Raw genomic sequence first — 19,133 nt, 5'->3', positions numbered from 1 at the left:
CTTGAATCCTTTTTTTTTTTTTTTTTTCTCATTTTAAAAGTTTATTTTGAAGATCATGTTTAAAAAAATTTAAAAATAATCTGATAAAATATTGCACGGAATACACAAATTACATAAGTATGGTGATTAAATCAAATAAGGGAAATAAGTTTTCTTCTGCAATTCTGGAAGTAAGTTCTGTTGTCGTGAAGGTTCTTACACTTCCAAAAAAGGGAGGGGGTGGAAAGCATGGCAATTAAACCTGCCTCTTAATTATGTAAATATACAGTAGATACCAAATTTTTCTGTTCTTCCCAATAAGTCAGTTTTGATCTTCAGACTATGCCTTGTTTTTTTAAAGGTATGATGCTAGAAATTCAGAGGGATTTTGTGGTCTGTCCTTTGCAAGTACAGTAAGTCCCTGTAATAAGATAGGCACAGTTGTCTGATTCAAGTAGGCATGAGTTGGCAAAGACTGGAGGTCCACGTTCCGTTTTGATGACTCTTCTGCGTTAACCTTCTCATTTTCTACTATCCTTCCACTCTCATTTTTTTTTTCTCATTTTACTTTGGAAATTGATCTGAGGTGTGAGAGAAAGCATTGGCGTATCACTGCTCTAGAGTATCATGGCTCTGCCTTCATAGACAAACATCGTCATTCATTTTAATCACAGTTTATTCAAAAACCATAGATAGGTAGGTTTCTTTCCTTTTTTTTTTTTTCTTTTTTGAAACTTAAGGGAAGTTTTGATGATTTTTTTAAAAATAAACGTTGCCTTTTTAGAGGTCAAACGATGCCTTCAACCCTAGAGTCAGAACACTGTTAGCAACTTTCAAATAGCATTTCACAGATGCAGAAACACCACTTTCACTGGTATCCTTTGTACAAAGAGAACGTCAGAATGGAGCCCCACAGTGAGAAGCCAGGATCTGGTGCCATCAACAAACAAACTCAGATGACACATTAAGAAAACCAGAGTATAGCTTAATAAGAAGCAGCAACATCCATCACTGTGCAGGTGACAAAGCCCTAGATGCTCTTTGCAAGCTAAGAACATAAAACTACAAAGTAGCACAAGCTGAAACCAAGGTAGTTGAAACATAATACTGTGCAAGAAAAGAGAAAATGTTCAGGAGAGAACAATGAACTATCTAGGAAAAAATAATGAAATGGGAGAATAGGAGATGAAGAATGACATTTGTAGTGTAACACAAGCATTTAAGACATAAAAGTAAAAATTAAGATTTACTGATGCATTCTACAAATATTTTTTTAGAGCCCACTGTATTCCAAGCACTATTCTAGGCACTTGGGATACACCTGCAAACAAAAAGACAGTGAATGAACTCTGCCATCGGGGAGGCAAATCAGGGAGGCAAACAAAGAGGAAGAGAAAGGGATTGTGATCTGCATTCATGATAGAAGGTCTACACATGTAGAAGAGGTTTTAGGAAACTTTTCCAAAACATTGAAGACTGAAGTGTCCATGCTTCACCATATATTGTGAGTTTACCAACTTTAAAACAGAGCACAAGTCCTAGATAATGAAATATTTGAATACATCTTTAAAGAGTTGTCTAACTGTTTTTTAAATATTTATGCACTTCATGGCCCTTTGAAGTAGGATAAATGAATTGACACTTAGCAAACAAATGTTTTATTAATAACCACTGTAGTTTGGCAAAAGTTATCATGTTGTCATTGTTTCCAGATGGGAGTACTCGCATTCTCTCAAATCCTCTTGTAATCACAAAGTTCTGAGATTAATCTTCCTCCAGGTACCTAGGCATCATTATCATTAGATATCCAGACTGGATATCTGGACCATTAGATTTAAGATTTATTGCCTGATGTGAAACTCACAAGCACACACACACACACACACACACAGAGTGAACACACACACACAGCACAACCCACTTGCAAAATTCTTTCTTAGCCAGGATTATATCTGCATGGGTTTGCTGTATCTTACACTCTCAGTTTCATTTCCCTCATTCCACTTGTAGAGGCATGTCCAAGTGTCTCCTGGCGGATCATGGATAGTCCATCACTCAGAGCAGGAAGATAACAAAGCAGCAATACTTCTGAGGTTGTGTCAGCTTGGAAGGTAATTAAATTTGCTTGTTTTAGTTTGCAATAGATGTTTGAAGAAGTGAAGCTCTGCCACAAATCATTTTGGCAGCTACCATTACCTTGGGCTGTGAAATGGATATTACGTAGACTCATATGTCAGTCATTGTAATGCCAGCCAAGGAGAATTTTAAGAGGGGAGATATATTTGGGGGGAGAAAAGTGTCCCGCATTGTGCTCTATGCCTGCTGCACTATTATTGCTGCTGGTTTCCAGTTCTTATATAAGTTTGTTTTCTTTTATCATTTCTCTCCATCTCATGGTACTGTTTTCACCTAGATTAGACAAATCTGCGTCCTAATTCCAATGTCAAAATATTTTAGCTGTGTCATCCTGGGACAGTGGCCTTACCGCTCTCAGCCTCAATTCTGTCATCTGTAAAATGGGCATCATGATTCTGCCAACCTAGTACAGTGTTATTTTGCTTTGTTTTTTATAAGGATTAATTGATAGAATGCAAATAAATGACTTAGTCACAGTGCATTCAGTCCACCATTCAATAATGATTTATTTGATGTTACCATGTTCAAGACATTGCATAGAGTAAATGTTTAATAAATGACAGTTATTTTTATTATTATTATTAATTAATATATCATGTTTTGACATATACCAGGAACTATGCTAGGAATGAAAAGGAACCAAAAATGAGCAGAACAGTATCTCTAACTCTCCTTCAAAAGCAGTAGCCATGTTGATATACACATACACACACACACACACACACACACAAATACACACAAATATCCCTTCTCTAATCATAAACAATATAAGGCAGGAAGAGCTTGAAAATATGCCCAAGTTTCTACAGCAAATAGCAAAGGTTTTGCTAAAAGCCAGCTCAGTGGCATTTCTTTTGGACTTAAGCAAATACAATGCTCCATAATATTACAAGAAAAAATGTGAACAATTCGAAATAAAATTTCCCAAATGGCTTTTCGAAACCCACACCAGCATTAGGGCTGTGTGAGAGAAATAACCATAGAGGAAAATGTCAATCTAAAAAATGACATGTCTTCTGCAGTCTGATAAACTGTTTGTATTACAAACCTAAACTATCCCCAGTGGATTTGTGAGTCATTAAAAATAATAAAATCAATACCTGACCAGTTACCAGATCTGCTCCACAGTCATGTTTGATTCTGCACCCAGACATTTGCCCATAGAAGGAACAGCCCTGTTCTTCATAGTAGAAGAAAGAAACTCTGTCAAACCTTATCACTTATGTTCCTTTACTATAATCTGTATCTCTGCAAGTTGCGAAATCACTTTGGATATATTTTGAAGTCATCTCCTCATTCCTGTTATCTGCTCCCTGCCCACCTCCACAAACTTATCATTTTCAGAAAAATATTTCATCTCAATTTCACTTTCATAAAATGGGCATGGTGAGTCACTAATTCAATACATCTACAATATATCCACAGAAGAAAATTTAATCTGTAGAGTTCAGCCAAATCCTTTAGGATAGAAACTTGCCAAAAAGCTGTGGAACTGTTTCTGAGACAAACAACAGACAGCACATAGTTCAACACTGTGTCAGACGGGGTGCATGGTGATTTTTGTTTTCAGATGTAGGGAATGAGGAGAGATGTCATCACGTTTCAGCAGAAGAAGAGCAGACAGAAGTGTAGGAGGAAGGTAGAAGGGACTGATAATAAAAATATACAGCAATAATATTGACAGCTATCATTTATTGCATGCTTATTCATACAGCTGAGAAAACTGTGTCTTCCCCGTTGCCACACGGCAAATAGGTGGTGGAGTTTCGATTCAACCCTAACTCCAAAACCCAGATTCTTAACCATTGTGCTGTAAATCTTGTGAAGCTAAATTTTCTCCTGAAATCGAGATTTGTCTTCTTTTTTTACCCAGCTTGGGCATTCAGTAGCCTAGGGCTGCCCAGGAGTGTACACAGCTACAAATGGGGGTGGAGTGGCAGCAGAGATAGTCTGAGGCAGTAGATCTGTAGCAGAGATCTGCTGCACAGAGCCCACTCCTTCTACACAGACCATGGCTTTGGGGAAACCCATATCCTAAACAATGTGGGTTTAGGTTAAAGTCCCATCAGATAACCAAACATATCCTCAATAGAGGAAGTAAAATTCAGTTAAATAGGAACTTTCTCCAAATACGTTTTGCTTATTCTCTTTCTAATAGCCTCAATCTTTAGAATGACTTTTGTCAGGTATCTGAAATCGACTACATTTCTTATTTCTTATATGGACTACAATTGCTTTCTTTAAGTCACAATCCCTATGTTTACCAGCCTTTGTGTTAATTGTTTCCTTTTCTTTTTTTGTTTTTGTTTCTTCTGCAACTCAGACAACTTTCTAGGTCACCTGTTCCTTGGAAATAACTCTAAAGAAATTGTAAATAGCTAATTGAACTTTAGCCCCTTCTGCCTCAGAGTGTACTGCTAACAAAAAAAGTAAATTAACTGTGGCTCCAGACAACTCTAACTCAAATCACCTTTCACTCAGCAGGAAGGAAACTAGAGCATAATGTGTAAACTACATATATTTTTTATTTCATTTATTTAAAAAATGTTTTCTTCTAACTAAAAATAATAGTTACCTATGTATTAGCATTAAATAGAATTTATTTTGCCTGCGTTGAAAAGTTTCTTCAGGGAGGCTGTAAAGATATGTGTCTCTTTTGTCCTAAACAATTCAGTGAAGTTTGAAGCTGACAGAATTTTGATTGGTTGGGAACATCCATGACCCTCCTTCCTCAGCTAAAGAGAAAAAAAAGCATCTCTGAAAAGAACGATGTTGTGCTCACTGTGCCCTAGGTATGCAAAAACATCACTGAAATTTAGGTGCATGGCTCATAGGGTCTTCTTTTTTGTCCAGAATTTTCAAAATTAAAACTTTTCCAAAGATTGAAGTTAACCCAACCAATAAAGAAGATACACATCCTCACTAATAACACTATTAATATGAAAGAAATCTATAAATAGAGACCCATTCTCACCAGTATTCTCCTTTAAAAATAGACAGTTTCATCTGGCCTGTAGTGGATATTCCTAAATTCTGGAGAATCAGTCATTCAAAGCCATCAGAAGTTTAACTCTAATTTAAACCAACATCTGCCCAATAGAATGTGCTGCTGACTTTCTCAGCTTTCAAAATAAGCTCACGAATGCAACAGCCAATATTTTTGAAAATGAATACACAACTTTTCCTGCTAAGTTCCTGCTTTCTCACCCGTTGGTCCAATCTAGATTAACCTTTTTTATGCAGAAAAGTGATCAAGAGAAAGTTGAGCTGGAGACAAGCCTGCACACCCATGAGGTCAAGTCTAGTGATGTGGGACTGTGTGTATAGTCAAAGGGAAAGGTTTTTTTGCAATACAATAAGTGTGAAAGCTTAGAGAAAAACACACAATAGCTGTATCTATACTTCGGAGAGAATTCTTGGTTGGAAACTGAGAATGTTTGATGTGGAGACAAATTTTAAGATGTTTGCTAAATATTTAGAATGTATTATAACTACCCAAACCCCACTCCATCTCAGCTTTGGTTTTCTTGAGACACCAAATAGAGATTTAAATGTCTTTTAATAATATTTTTCTGTTAGACTGCTATTTTGATGAATGACACATCTTTCAGTGTGAACCCCCATTATATTTAGGTTGCAGTGGTAACTTCTAAGGCAATGGTTTCCAACAGTCCCTCCGGCTCCTTCTTCCCCTCTAAAAACACAAAACAATTAGTAACAAGCACTACCTTTAAATAGAGAATTTACATATGATTACTTCTTTTCTTTTTACATTCAAAGCTTTAATGACTTATATATAAAGACCTACTGGGAATTGATAGAAAAATTACTGAGTTTTAATAGGTAAATAGAAAAAAATAAGCATTTCATAAAAGAGGAACATTATAAACAAATATGAAAAAAATAATTTTTAGTATTGAATTTAAAAAATATTTTTACAGGATATAGGATTAATTGACATACATTGTGTATGTATGTGTGTATATATATATGTGTGTGTGTGTGTATATATATATATATATACATACATATATATATACACACATATATATATATACACACACACACACACACATATATATATGCTTCAGAGAGTTATGCTTGTTTTGATGTTCAGCTTCTCAGCATCAGTGGTCCCTTTCCTTTCCACTTTCTCCTCTTGGTTGGACACTAGAGGCTCCTTCCACCAGATCCTCCCCTCTCTGCTCCCTTGTGCCAGGAAGTAAGCACTTGACCCAAGCTGTGATTTTGACTCTTGACTGTAATGACAGAAGGACAGAAGAAATTGCTGCTGTTTATTCATTGTAACAATGACTACTGAATATTTCATGCTTTTAAACCCTGCAGCTGCCAGTCTATCTTCAACCTCACTTAGAACCCTCTCCCCATATATATCTAACAAATTCTCTTTTCAGTTAAACTAGCCAGAATCTATTTTTACTGCCTGAATGCAAATTACCATAACTACACCTATATGTTTGAGTTGCATTTTAAAACTCACTTTTCTTCTGAGTCATCTGATTCATTGTGCAAACAGCTTTGACACTGCAGTGTCATGAACCGTTGTTCACATATATGTTATCATAGCAAACAGCTAATTAAGATACAGTAGTCATAATAGAGTCATTCTGAAAATGAATAGATACAGTTGGTCGGTGTGTTGGCAACTTCCTCACTGACAGCCTATTCCAGAGTCATAAATTTTGTTTGCTTCATTGAGAACTTTGCCAGGATAGAATCCCTAAAAGATCGAGTGGGCGAAGAGCTACTTAGACGTGCATGCAAGGACATGACCCTAATCTTCTATCTTTTTGCCAAGCAAAGCCTAGTCCACAGACCAGCATCATCACCTTGGCACTTGTAAGAAATGCATACCCTCAGGTCCTACTTTTGAACTGCTGACACAGAATCTGCATTTAAAACCATTCCACAGGACATTTGTTTTCACATTAAAGTTTAAAAAATTCTATCCTACCTTACACTTAGCATTTTTCACTTTATAATTTACTATTTTAGTCTCCACTCTAGCTATAATAACAGGCTGCCTCTATATAGGTGCTTTTCAAAGCACTTTAATATCCATTTTATCATTTCATTTTCATAATCTTGGAAGGCATGGGCAGATAATATTGCTTACCATTCTAGAAAGGCAAGAACTGAAGCCTAGAGAAGCTGACTGATAAGGTCACTACTTAGAGTGGTACGGTCAGTATTAGCACACAGGAGTCTTCAATTAAAGAATCAGTGTTGGCTCTGGAGTGATTACCCTGTTCATTAGTCTTCTAAGGAAGAGTTATTTCAGCAGTATCCCCTTTAAAAGGTTTGTTCAACCTCTGCTTACACCCACCAAGGGGTCAGGATCTTATTACTTCAGAAATCAGCTGTTTCACTTGTGGACTGTTTTAACTGTATAAAATGCTCTGATTTGAAATGTGCTTCTCATATCTTTGAGTCTAGAAAAAAAGAGAACATTTTAATCTTTTCCCCTTCAAATATTAGAAAAGAAATCTTTCTTTAAGTCTTTTCTTGTCCTGGGCAAATTATTTCAGCTATTCCCCAATGACGTATTATCTAATCCCTCATCTTGATCATCTCTATTAAGAACACTCAAGGTATGCAGGGTTCTTATTAAAAACAGGGAAAGTAAGGTCTGACCAGCATAATGTACAGTACGATAATTACTTCCATCAATCCAGACATTCTATATAATTAAGGCTGCCTAAAGGTTCATTCGCCCTTGGCAATATTCATATAATGTTCTTGTCTTATACTGAGATTGTATCTTCATGTTCATATAAACTTTTCTCTTGTCAGGTTTCCCCCATTCTATCTCTGATTAGTATTTTTTATTGTTATTCTTGGTAGTGGTTTAATTTTTGTTCCTGATACAGAGCATTAATTCTTGTTCAGTGATGTCTTATTTGTTGTAGATCATCATTCCAGACTCAGAAGGCCATTTGAAATCTGGGTTTTACTGTGAAGGTTGAAATATGGGGGCAGATTCTTCCACTCTGAGACAATCAGAGCCAGTCCTTTCCTTTACTCAGCCTCACAGACAAACAGTCCAGGCCCAGATAAATCTCTACAAATCTGCATAAGATAGGCCATCATCATCTCACTATAACCTATAGCTCTACTAAGAACTGTTGAGGTTTTGAGAGGCCAGTTAATCACCCTCCTCTTTGAATTCTAAATCATTTGAGTAATAGATATCAGATTCAGAAAAGCGTCAAAATACAACCTTTATTGCTCACAAAAAATTGGTGACTGTAACATAAAGCAGGGGCCAATAGTGACTTTTGATGTCCATGCCCCTCTCTCCTTCATAGGAAGCTGACCTGTGCTAACACATGCGGGGCTGGAGTAGAGAGAACACATTCAGCCTATAGACAGGTAGCTTGGAAATAGAACCAATGAGAGGCAAGAAGGGGCAGTTAGATTAAACAGAGCCCCTTTTCCTAATCTCAGTCATCAGATCAATCACTCCACCTCCAGTGGGGAGAACCACTAAGGAGGGGAGATCCAGGAATGTTCTCTCAGTATGTTCTCTGCTGGGGTGGGAAGTGGAAGTCGCACTCCTCCCAAAATGGAAGGAACAAAATAATGTGTCCCCCCTAACAAGAAGCCCTGGAGTAGGGTGTTGATCCTGCCAAGCAGGCTGTTTGCTGTCTCTTGCATGAGATTTGTTCATTTCTCCCACTAATCCTTTGCAAATACCACTGCTTGATTAGAATCCTTCCCCCTTCTCCACTAAAATAAATCTCCCTTTGGCTCTGTTTACTTAGTGGGATTGCATTATTTGAGTCATTGAATGTTGAAACACCTAAAAATCAAATTTGTTTCAAAGGCAGACACATCAAATTTAAATAGCTGCTGCCCATGAGATGGAATAAGGCTCTTAGGTATCCAGTGATTAAGGTCTTTTCATGCGCATGAAATGCAGATTTAAAGGCCCTATGATTCCCTATTCAGCCTCCCTGGAAGAAATTAACACTCCACCAAAACATCAGTGCAAGTATTAACCAATGTATATATTTAGGGAAAAAAATGTAGGTAGGGATATGTTACTTGAAAATTTTCAGGAATAAAATTCTAGGTGGATGTGTGTTATTGACTAAACTTTTAAAAAGGATAGGCTTAAAGCAACTTAACTCTGAGTTTTTGTTTTACTTATAATACTTCACCAAATTGAAAATACAATTTTAGAAGAGGGGTCAGCAAGTATTTTTTGTAAAAGGCTTGATAGTGACTATTTAGGCTTTGAGGTTCATTTAGCCCCTGTTGGGACTACTCAACTCTGCTTTGCTGTTGGAATGTGAAAACAGCCATGGACAATGCACTTTTGAGATTGTATGCTCCTTAAATGACCATCTTCATTAGCTTTTTTCCAGATCGATTTACCAGACTCTGCCTCTTAGATGTGTTTGGATATTTCTACTAAAGGTCTTTTCACCTTCTGGAGGTTTTACATATTTATGCTTAGCAAAAATTATTTTTTTCAAAAGGCAGAACTTTTTTCTTTTCCCCTGGATTATTAATAAGGTTTAATTATTTTGGATATGTGAAACATAATTATATTTACAAACCAAGTTTCTGCTCAGTCCACAGCTGAATCTGACAGCCTGCACATTTAAACAATAAAGGGAGCATTAGGTGTTTGATAAAGGATTTATTAGATGAAAATTCTTTGGGTAAGTTAGTTCCTAAGGAAGAACCTGGAATTGTGACGCTCTATGCCAGGTAAGAGAACCCTGTAGCTTCTACTGTAGACACTTGTGAAGTATCTGCTTTATATGCTTAGTTTTCATTTTGCTGTGCCTCTTCATTTACAGATAATAAATAAAACAAGTGGGAAGAAAGTTAATAATATATTCATCATTATTAATATGTAAATAATATTATCACCACATTTATAATTATATTAATGTTTAATACCTTAATACTATATAATACTGTATTATTATTTTCTATTAAAATATATCCGATAATATCAAAATTATTATCATTTTAATAATGTAATAATTATGAATATATTAATGAATTATTATTCAAAGACAGGCCTTAGGTCATGTGCACACTCTCTTGGACACATAATATCAATTTAGATCTAATTCTTAGAAAGAAACTTTTGTTGGAAGATAGAAATCCTAATTTGTATCTGAAGGTAAAATGAAAACTATTACTTTAGCTATGGGCATTTTCTCACCACAATCCAATTTTAAATACTGATTTTTTTTTCCTTTTCTCGGTTTTTTTCCCCAAAGAAACATGTAAGGAGGAAAGAAACAGTAATGTAGAGTAAGACTAGATCCATCTTTCCATTTCCTTCCAGAGGTTTTATCAAAACTCCCATTAATTGGTGCCCTCTATTGCTTTCAAACAACTATTAATAGTTATTATATAAGAAACTTATCAGGGTGATTAAGAATGATTTCCTCTGCAGTTAATGACAATGGCAGGCTACACTAGGTCAGCCAAACATGTTAGCTTTGCAAAAACTCTGCTCACTGGGATATTGTATCTTGTTCACTGTGGGAGAGTAAAAAATAGGAAAGATGCTGAGCCCAAGCAAGCTCTTTGTGGAAAGCAGGACACACAGGAGCTCCAAGCGTGTATGTAGAGAGGTGGTTATATTGGTGGCCAGGGGTTTGAAGGACTTCCAAGTGAAGGCTTAAAAGAGTTTCTCAGATCGTAGCCCACATGCAATGTACATTAGAATCACTAAGATTAAGTACTTAAAATGCAGATTCCTGATTCCCACTTCAGAATGACTTAATGAAAATCTCTGGAGTTGCAGCCCAGGAATCTGCCCTTGTTGGTGATCATCTCTAGATGAATTTTATGCATATGAAAGTTTGAAAAGCACTGAATCAGTGGCTCCTGCTGCAGAATGTTCTACTTTTCATACTCCACTAGAGATTTCAAATAATGACCCATTGAGTCTTAGGAAGGTCTTGTGCTTATTTGAAAGGCAGATTCTCCAAGCCTATTTGCACAAAAGTAGGAATTCTTAATTATATTGGAGTCATTGACCTCGGCAAATCGAATATCCCCTGAATTATACATAAAGTATGGTGTGTTTCTGTATTTTTCCGCGGTGAAGATGTTTATCCTTTATCAGATTTTCAAATAGCTCCCTAACTCCCTCCCAAATTTCTGGATCACTGGACTAAAGGGATCAAATGCAACAGATTTATTCTACTGGAGACTTCATTTACCATGGTCAGGACAGCAGGTCATTTGCTTGATGACAAGAAGAATTAGTCCTTAAAATGTTTTGCAGCTTTTTTATCATAAGTTTTTCATTTCATAAATTATCACCTGTTTCTGAAGTAAAATACCACACACATTCATCATCAACCTAATATCAGAAGTCTGGATCTGAATGTTCCATCAATTGAATGCAAAATTCATGTCAAGGATGGGAAATAGCTAAACTTCTGACCACAGATGCACCCTCTATTTCCTATTATCTATCACAGATTTTACTTCCATAAAAAGGAAGAGGTTTTTGTGCCTGAGATCACCTGTAATTTTTACCCTGGCACTATCTCACTGGAAATATTATGTCTCCATTGTTGTGTGGTAGTCTTTGCACAAATAAGTTATAACAAGAGAAGAAATGAAGCTAAGTGAAAGTAAATAAGGATAGAACCTACAACTATTTACAGCACTGTGAATCTGGGTTAGTGATAAAAAGCTTTATTTATGTCTGGTTAATAATATTGTGTCAAGAAAGACAGCCTCTTAGACAAAGAAGAAGAGTTCTTTATAATTTGAATTTTACAAAAAGCAGAATCTTTAGTTAATATATATAAGCTGAAAGCAAATAACTATTGCAAAACAGTATTCTCTAACTAGAGTCAGAACTTAAATTTTGGCCTATTTCCATAGTACAAATAATAAATCTAGATAGGAAAGAAGTGCTCAATTCTCTTTGAATACAAGGAGACAAAGAATTTGGCTCAAGAAAACTGCCTCAGCAATGTACTCAGTGGTCCCATGGATCTCTCTTGCTTCAACAGTGTGTGGACAGAACAGACACAGGGACGCCCCTTACTGCAGCCTCCAACCACCCTCCAACCTTTTTTCCAGTCACAACCTTCAGAATCAGCCACTCAGCTATCCTCAGTCACCTGGACCAGCCAACACCATTTTTGGAGCTTAACTCCTTATTACCAATCAACCATAAGCTCCCAGATTCGTCAGAATTACTCCACCAAGGTGGAGGCCACCGTCAACCTCCTGGTCAACGTGCATCTCTGGGCCTCCTACACCTACCTCTCTCTAGGCTTCTGTTTCAACCTCCATATTGTGGCTCTGGAGGACGTAGGCCACTTTTTCCGAGAATTGGCCAAGGAGAGGTCCAAGGGCACCGAGCATCTCTTGAAAATGCAAAACCAGTGCAGCGGCCATGCCCTCTTCCAGGACGTGCAGAAGCCATCTCAAGATGATGGAGTAAAACCCAGGACACTATGGAAGCCACCATTCTCATGGAGAAGAACCTGAATCAGGCCCTTTTGGATCTGCGCGCCCTGGGTCCTACCTTCACAGACCCCCACCTCTGTGACTTCCTGAAGAGCCACTTCCTGGATTAGGAGGTGAAACTCATCAAGAAGATGGGTGACCAGCTGACCCACTTCTGCAGGCTGACTGGTCCCCAGGCTGGCCTGGGCAAGTATCTCTTTGAAAGGCTCACCATCAAACATGAGTAGGTGCCTCCAGAGCCCAGTGGCCTTTGAGGAGCCCCTCTGGCATCAGAGCTTCTGCCTGAAGCCCCGCTCTGCAGCCACTAGGCAGTTTTTTAACCACCCTGGAGCCCTCTCCCAAGCCTTGGACCAAATGGAAATAATAAAGCTTTTTGCAACAAAAAAGAAAAAAAAAAGAAAACTGCCTCACAACAAAATCCTGGGCCCATGGACAGTGCAGAAATGCCGAAACTCTAATATTTGTTTTCCACCTGTTTGCCACCTTCTAGCTTATATTTCTACTTGCTAGCAACGTCTGTGACATATAGATATCACACAATATATACTTCTTCAATAGGTACATGAATAAAAGATAATCACTAAAGAAAGTCGAGATTCTCATCATATTAGGGTAAATATATGAACTATATAAAAAAGAATCTCAATGGCCTAAGACAGTACACTTTATTCCTCACTCCTAGAAAGCTCAGTGCATAACAATGGCAAGTCTTGTTCCATGCAGCAATTCAGAGACCAATATAAATTCTGGACTCGTCTTTCCTGGGGGTCCACATCTAGCCAGAAGGAGGAAGAGAGAGAATGGAAAAAAAAACATGAGAGGCTTGAATGGGCCACTCCTGGACATGGCATACATCACTTCCACCTACATTTCATCAATCAGATATCCATCACATGGCCCTGCTTAACTACAAAGGAGGCTGGGAAGAGTGGGTAGGCTGTGTACTCAGAGAGGAGGTGGGGAAGGAGGGGGAATGATGGGGTTCAATTAACAATTAGCTTGTCTCTTCTACACCAGAATTAGGGAAAGCCCTTTCCTAACCTACATAAGTCATACCTACCAACTTAGAGCCAACTCTGAGTTTACTTACCTACATTATGATCTGTGCAATGGGATTTTTTTTCACTAGCTATTATCCTAAGTAGTAAGATCAACCTAGTTGTAATGTTGAGTGAGTGAGATGCTTACTAGTCTAACAGTACAAGAGGGGCTCTTCTAAGATTTAATTGTTACAACTTACTAAATGTCTCTTGGCGTTTTTAACCACTTAACCAACAAGCTGTTTATTATTGAATCGTTCTTCAGTGTACTTGCCATTATAGTTCTGAAGTTCTTCCTAAAGAGTCCTAGGTTTTCTAATGTAAGCTATCCTAACTCTCCTCTCCTTCCCATAAGCATTAATCAAGCAATGGATCCTTTTATTAACACTGTGTTGACATGCACAATGTGTGAAAAGCATAGTGAACTAATGGAGTTATCTGTTTCAATCTCACATATTCACCTCTTTGACCCTGTGGGACCATTTCTTAATGAGACTATCAGCTGTACATACCAATAAGATTGGGATTTATGCAATTACCTCTCAATTCTCGGCTACTCATTAGCAAACTACCTCTTCAGCAGTTAAATGAATTAACCATTTAGCTAAGAGAGGCTTCATTGCTTTATCCATTTTTATCTCTTTAATATATCATAATAATATGCCTCATATTCACTGTTCTGCTGATTTATGAGCAAGGTTTTCCGTGTTTAAAAAGAGATGCTAAAATTTATTTTTTTATTAATTGTAAAGTCTTTCCCACCTGCCTCTCACCCCTCCCTCCATTCCATTTTTCTACATTTCTCCAGTATATGTTCATTTTTATAGTCAAAAAAAGCAGTTAACCCCAAGGCTTGTTAACAAACATAAAGATGCATTTCATCCTTCTTACATTCATGTATTTGATAGTATATATATCAGTATTACTCAGAAAAAAATGGGAGGGGAAGGGCTAGCATATTCTATCGTGGAAAAATGCTGTGCATAGAGAGTGTTTAGTAACTAAAACATCAAAAAAAATCTTGCTATTGTAAGGTTTATCTATAGGAATTACCATTACAAGGTATTTTACTTCTAAAACATGCTATTCATGTAACACAGTTTTGAAAATGCTTGGTCTCTTCCACTCCCACTTGCTTTAGTCATTCTCTTTTTTTTACTTCTACATCATATCTAGTTCCTAGGAACATTTTTTTTATATCTTTATTGGAGTATAGTTGCTTTACAATGTTGTGTTAGTTTCTGTTGTACAACAAAGTGAATCAGCTATAAGTATACATATATCCCCATATCCCCACCCTTCTGAGCCTCCCTCCCACCCTCCCTATCCCATCCCTCTAGGTGGTCACAAAGCACCAAGCTGATCTCCCTGTGCTATGCAGCAGCTTCCCACTAGCTATCCATTTTACATTTGGTAATGTATATATGTCTATGCTACTCTCATACATTATTAGGTCAAAAAAGGATGATAGGATGTTTCCATTGTTCCACAAAACCCATACCTTGACAAATGCCATATATACAAATATTAAAAAATTGCTACAGATTACAATGACAACCTTCTTTCTAAGGGCTTTCTTAAAAATTGCAACAGAAGAAAGATTTTTGTCTCTCACCTCTTTTATTTTTTCTCTCCTTACCCCTGACAAAAGTGGAGTCTTTTAGTACAAAATTGTATTGATGGTATCCTATGAAAGGCATTAAACACTTTCAAATAAAAGCTTATCTTGTAGATATTCCATTCTACAGAATCTACTATTATAGAAAATTGTGGTGATTACTGTCCAAAGAGATCCACTATTGCCATCCTAAGACAAATACAGCAGGGAGGACAATCTTCCAGATGGCTCCAAGACTCCAGGGATCAGGGAAATTTAGAAAGGGTACTAGAAAAGAGAGACTGTGGGAGGCCAGGTAATAAAGAAACTCCAGAGAACCAAGCATCCATCCAAGGTGACTCTGCATTGACTGTAAAAGAGCAAATCTTTGTTTTGCATCAACCACTGAAAATTCTTATGTGTGTATAATTAATTTCTAACACAGTTTTCTTTTTATTTTTGACAATTAACTGTACCTACCCACCCTTCCAGACACTGTGCACTAGTTAAATAATGTTATTTACAATGACCAGTGACAAAATCTGTCAGTGGTAAATGTAAATTGAACAGAATGTAGTCATGTATTTGACAAAATCAGTTAGTCAAGAAAGTGTTAGGCATTTCCTGGATGAGCTTAGACTTCCTAATGGGATAATCAGTTCTGATCTTCTAGTGACCCTGTGAGCAAACGGGTTTAACATGCTTTTTATACATCTGCTACCTTGCCTCTTATTAGAAGCAGTTTCACCAAAGAAGGGTACTTTGGTCATGCATGCTCATAAAATCTTCCAGAAAACAACAATGTGACTTCAAGAGAGCAGCTACTGCTTATTCTCAGGGGCAACATTAATACTCCCCTTAAACCTTTTCAAGATGATGCTCTTATGATTCAGAGGATGACTTCAGTGGCTTCTTGCATCAGCCTCTTCATTATGTCCTATTTTCCAGCTTACTCTTATCATGCTAAGTTCATAATCAACAGACTGGGCACACACACAAAAAAAGGAAAAGAACAGGTGAGATTTTGACTCATTCTCTTCTTTTAACTTGCCCATTAGATCACTACTGGTAACTGAATCTGATCTTAGAATTACAAGGAAATTATAACATAAGACTCTTTCCTTAAGTAAATATATCTCTCACTGCTCAAATAGAATGAATAATTAATTCCTAAAAAGTTTTGCCTAAGGGGAAAAATATGTCACTAATATATTTTCATTAACTTTTTAAATTAGTACATTTCAATTATTGTTCAATCATCATCTAGAAAAATTCTTAGTCAAAAGATGCATATCACTGACAACAAATGGAAAAAATGTTTCTGTTTGTGTTAAATGGTTTACCTACATTTATGTTATATACTAAATTAAAAATTACACACACACATGCACATGCCACTAGTTGAAATTAATTATATTACTTTGAAATGTATAATTGTAATTATAGTATTAGATAAAATATTAGGTTACTTAGCTTTATATACTAAACTGTATATTAGCAATCTTAATTTCAGTCTCAAATGATTTCCACATTTATTTCAGTTGTATAAAGGTAAGAATATTCAGTGACCATGAACCAAACAGGTGTTATAGAATTCTACTATGCTGGTGGACTATAGGTCATGAAGCAAAAATAGAAAGAAAAAAAAAAAAGAAGAAGAAGAAAAGAAAGACAGTAAGTTCCACATCATATACAACATCACAAAAGTACTACTAATACATTTAAACTAAAGCAATAGAAAAATTCAGATTTCAGAATATGGTAGAAATATGACTCAAACCATTTGAAATCTCAGGGTCATCCATGTAGTAGGTGGACTATCTTAAGGTAAAAATAGATGTCTGAAATTTATTTTAGAATCAGATGCTGTATAATCTTATAGAAAACAATTATTCTACTGAGTTCATCCAAATTAGTCAAATGATATAAATGTGCCATTCTTTGGCTGATTGTGCATTCAATACACATATTTCTAAAGAAGAGTGATCTAACATGGATAATCTTAGCTTTCTTATTAGCAAACTAGTGAAAAAAGAGTGATATAAGCTTAAAACAAAGCAAAGAAAATAAATAATGTAAATTATAGCAGAAATCAATGAAATTGAAAACAGGAAATTTTTTTTAATGAAGACAAAAGCTTCTTTGCAAAAAAAAATGGTAAAATGACAAACTTCTAGAAAAGCTAACTGAGAAAAAAGAGAAAAGAAACAATTTATTAATACCAGAAATGGAATAGGGAGCATCACTATTGATCCCATGGACATTAAAAGGATAAATAAAGGAATATTATGACTAACTCTTTACCACAAATTTGATAACTTGGATTAAATGGACCAGTTCCTTGAAAGACAAACTAACAGTACTCATATAGGAGAAAAATATAATCTGAATAGATCTATATCTTTTAAAGAAGTTAAATCAATAATTAATAAACTTCCAAAGAAGAAAGCATCATGACCCATTTTTTTTGTGTGTGTGTGTGATACGCGAGCCTCTCACTGCTGTGGCCTCTCCCATTGCAGAGCACAGGCTCCGGACGCGCAGGCTCAGTGGCCATGGCTCACGGGCCCAGCCACTCCGCAGCATGTGGGATCTTCCCGGACCGGGGTATGAACTCGTGTCCCCTGCATTGGCAGGCGGACTCTCAACCACTGCACCACCAGGGAAGCCCCATTGGTTTTTTTTTTATTGAATTCTACCAAACATTTAATGAGGAAATGATACAAATTCCTTACAATCTCTTCCAGAAAGTGGAAGCAGAGGGAGAACTTACTAACTCATTCAGTGAGACCAGTATTACCATAATACCAGATAGAGACATTAAAGGGAAACTCAAGACCAAAATCTCTCATGGACATAGATGCAAAAATTCAGAATGAAATATTGGCAAATCTAATCCAACACTATATAAAAAGAATTATACACTGTGATCACGTGGGATTTATTCCAGGAATGCAAGGCTGGTTAAACATTTGAAAATTAATTATCGTAATCTATCACATCAACAGGTTAAAGAAGAAGAACCACATGATTATATCATTGATGCAGAAAAAGAATTGACAAAATCCAATATCTATTCATGATTAAAAAAAAAAAAAACTCTTAGGCTTCCCTGGTGACGCAGTGGTTGAGAGTCCACCTGCCGATGCAGGGGATGTGGGTTTGTGCCCCGGTCTGGGAGGATCCCACATGCCATGGAGCGGCTGGGCCTGTGAGCCATGGCCACTGAGGCTGCGCGTCCGGAGCCTGTGCTACGCTACGGGAGAGGCCACAACAGTGAGAGGCCCAAGTACAACAACAACAACAAAAAAGTATAATTCATGAAAGAAAAAAAATAAGTTGGACTTTATAAAATTAAAAATATCTGCTCAGGGCCTCCCTGGTGGCGCAAGTGGTTGAGAGTCCGCCTGCCGATGCAGGGGATACGGGTTCATGCCCCGGTCTGGGAGGATCCCATATGCCGCGGAGCGGCTGGGCCCGTGAGCCATGGCCGCTGAGCCTGCGCGTCCGGAGCCTGCGCGTCCGGAGCCTGTGCTCCGCAACGGGGGAGGCCACAACAGTGAGAGGCCCGCATACCGCAAAAAAAAAAAAAAAAATCTGCTCAGAGAAAGATGCTCTTAAGTGAATGAAAGGACAAGACACAGGTTTGAAAAAATATTTGCAAAACATATCTTATAAAGGACTTATATTCAAAATGTACAAAGAACACTTATAACCCAACAATAAGAAAACAAACACCCAAAAAAGAAAATGGTCAAAATTCTGAACAGATACCTCACCGAAGAAGATATATAGATGCCAAATAAGCATATGAAAAGATAACATAATATGTCATTAGGGACTTGCAAATTAAAACAACAAGATAACATTACCGACCTATTAGAATGGTTACA

The 19,133-nt window shown here is 36.9% G+C and overlaps 1 pseudogene; it reads left to right on the top strand.

The window, feature by feature from the left end:
• The first annotated feature begins 12,117 nt into the window (after positions 1–12,117).
• LOC132488710 (ferritin light chain-like) lies at positions 12,118–12,830 on the top strand (annotated as a pseudogene).
• Positions 12,831–19,133: the final 6,303 nt, after the last annotated feature.

This window comes from Mesoplodon densirostris, chromosome 1 (assembly GCF_025265405.1).
Source record: "Mesoplodon densirostris isolate mMesDen1 chromosome 1, mMesDen1 primary haplotype, whole genome shotgun sequence".
Lineage (NCBI taxonomy): Eukaryota > Metazoa > Chordata > Mammalia > Artiodactyla > Ziphiidae > Mesoplodon > Mesoplodon densirostris.
The sequence above is the reverse complement of the archived record's forward strand: the minus strand, read 5'-3'. Positions and strand labels throughout refer to the sequence as shown.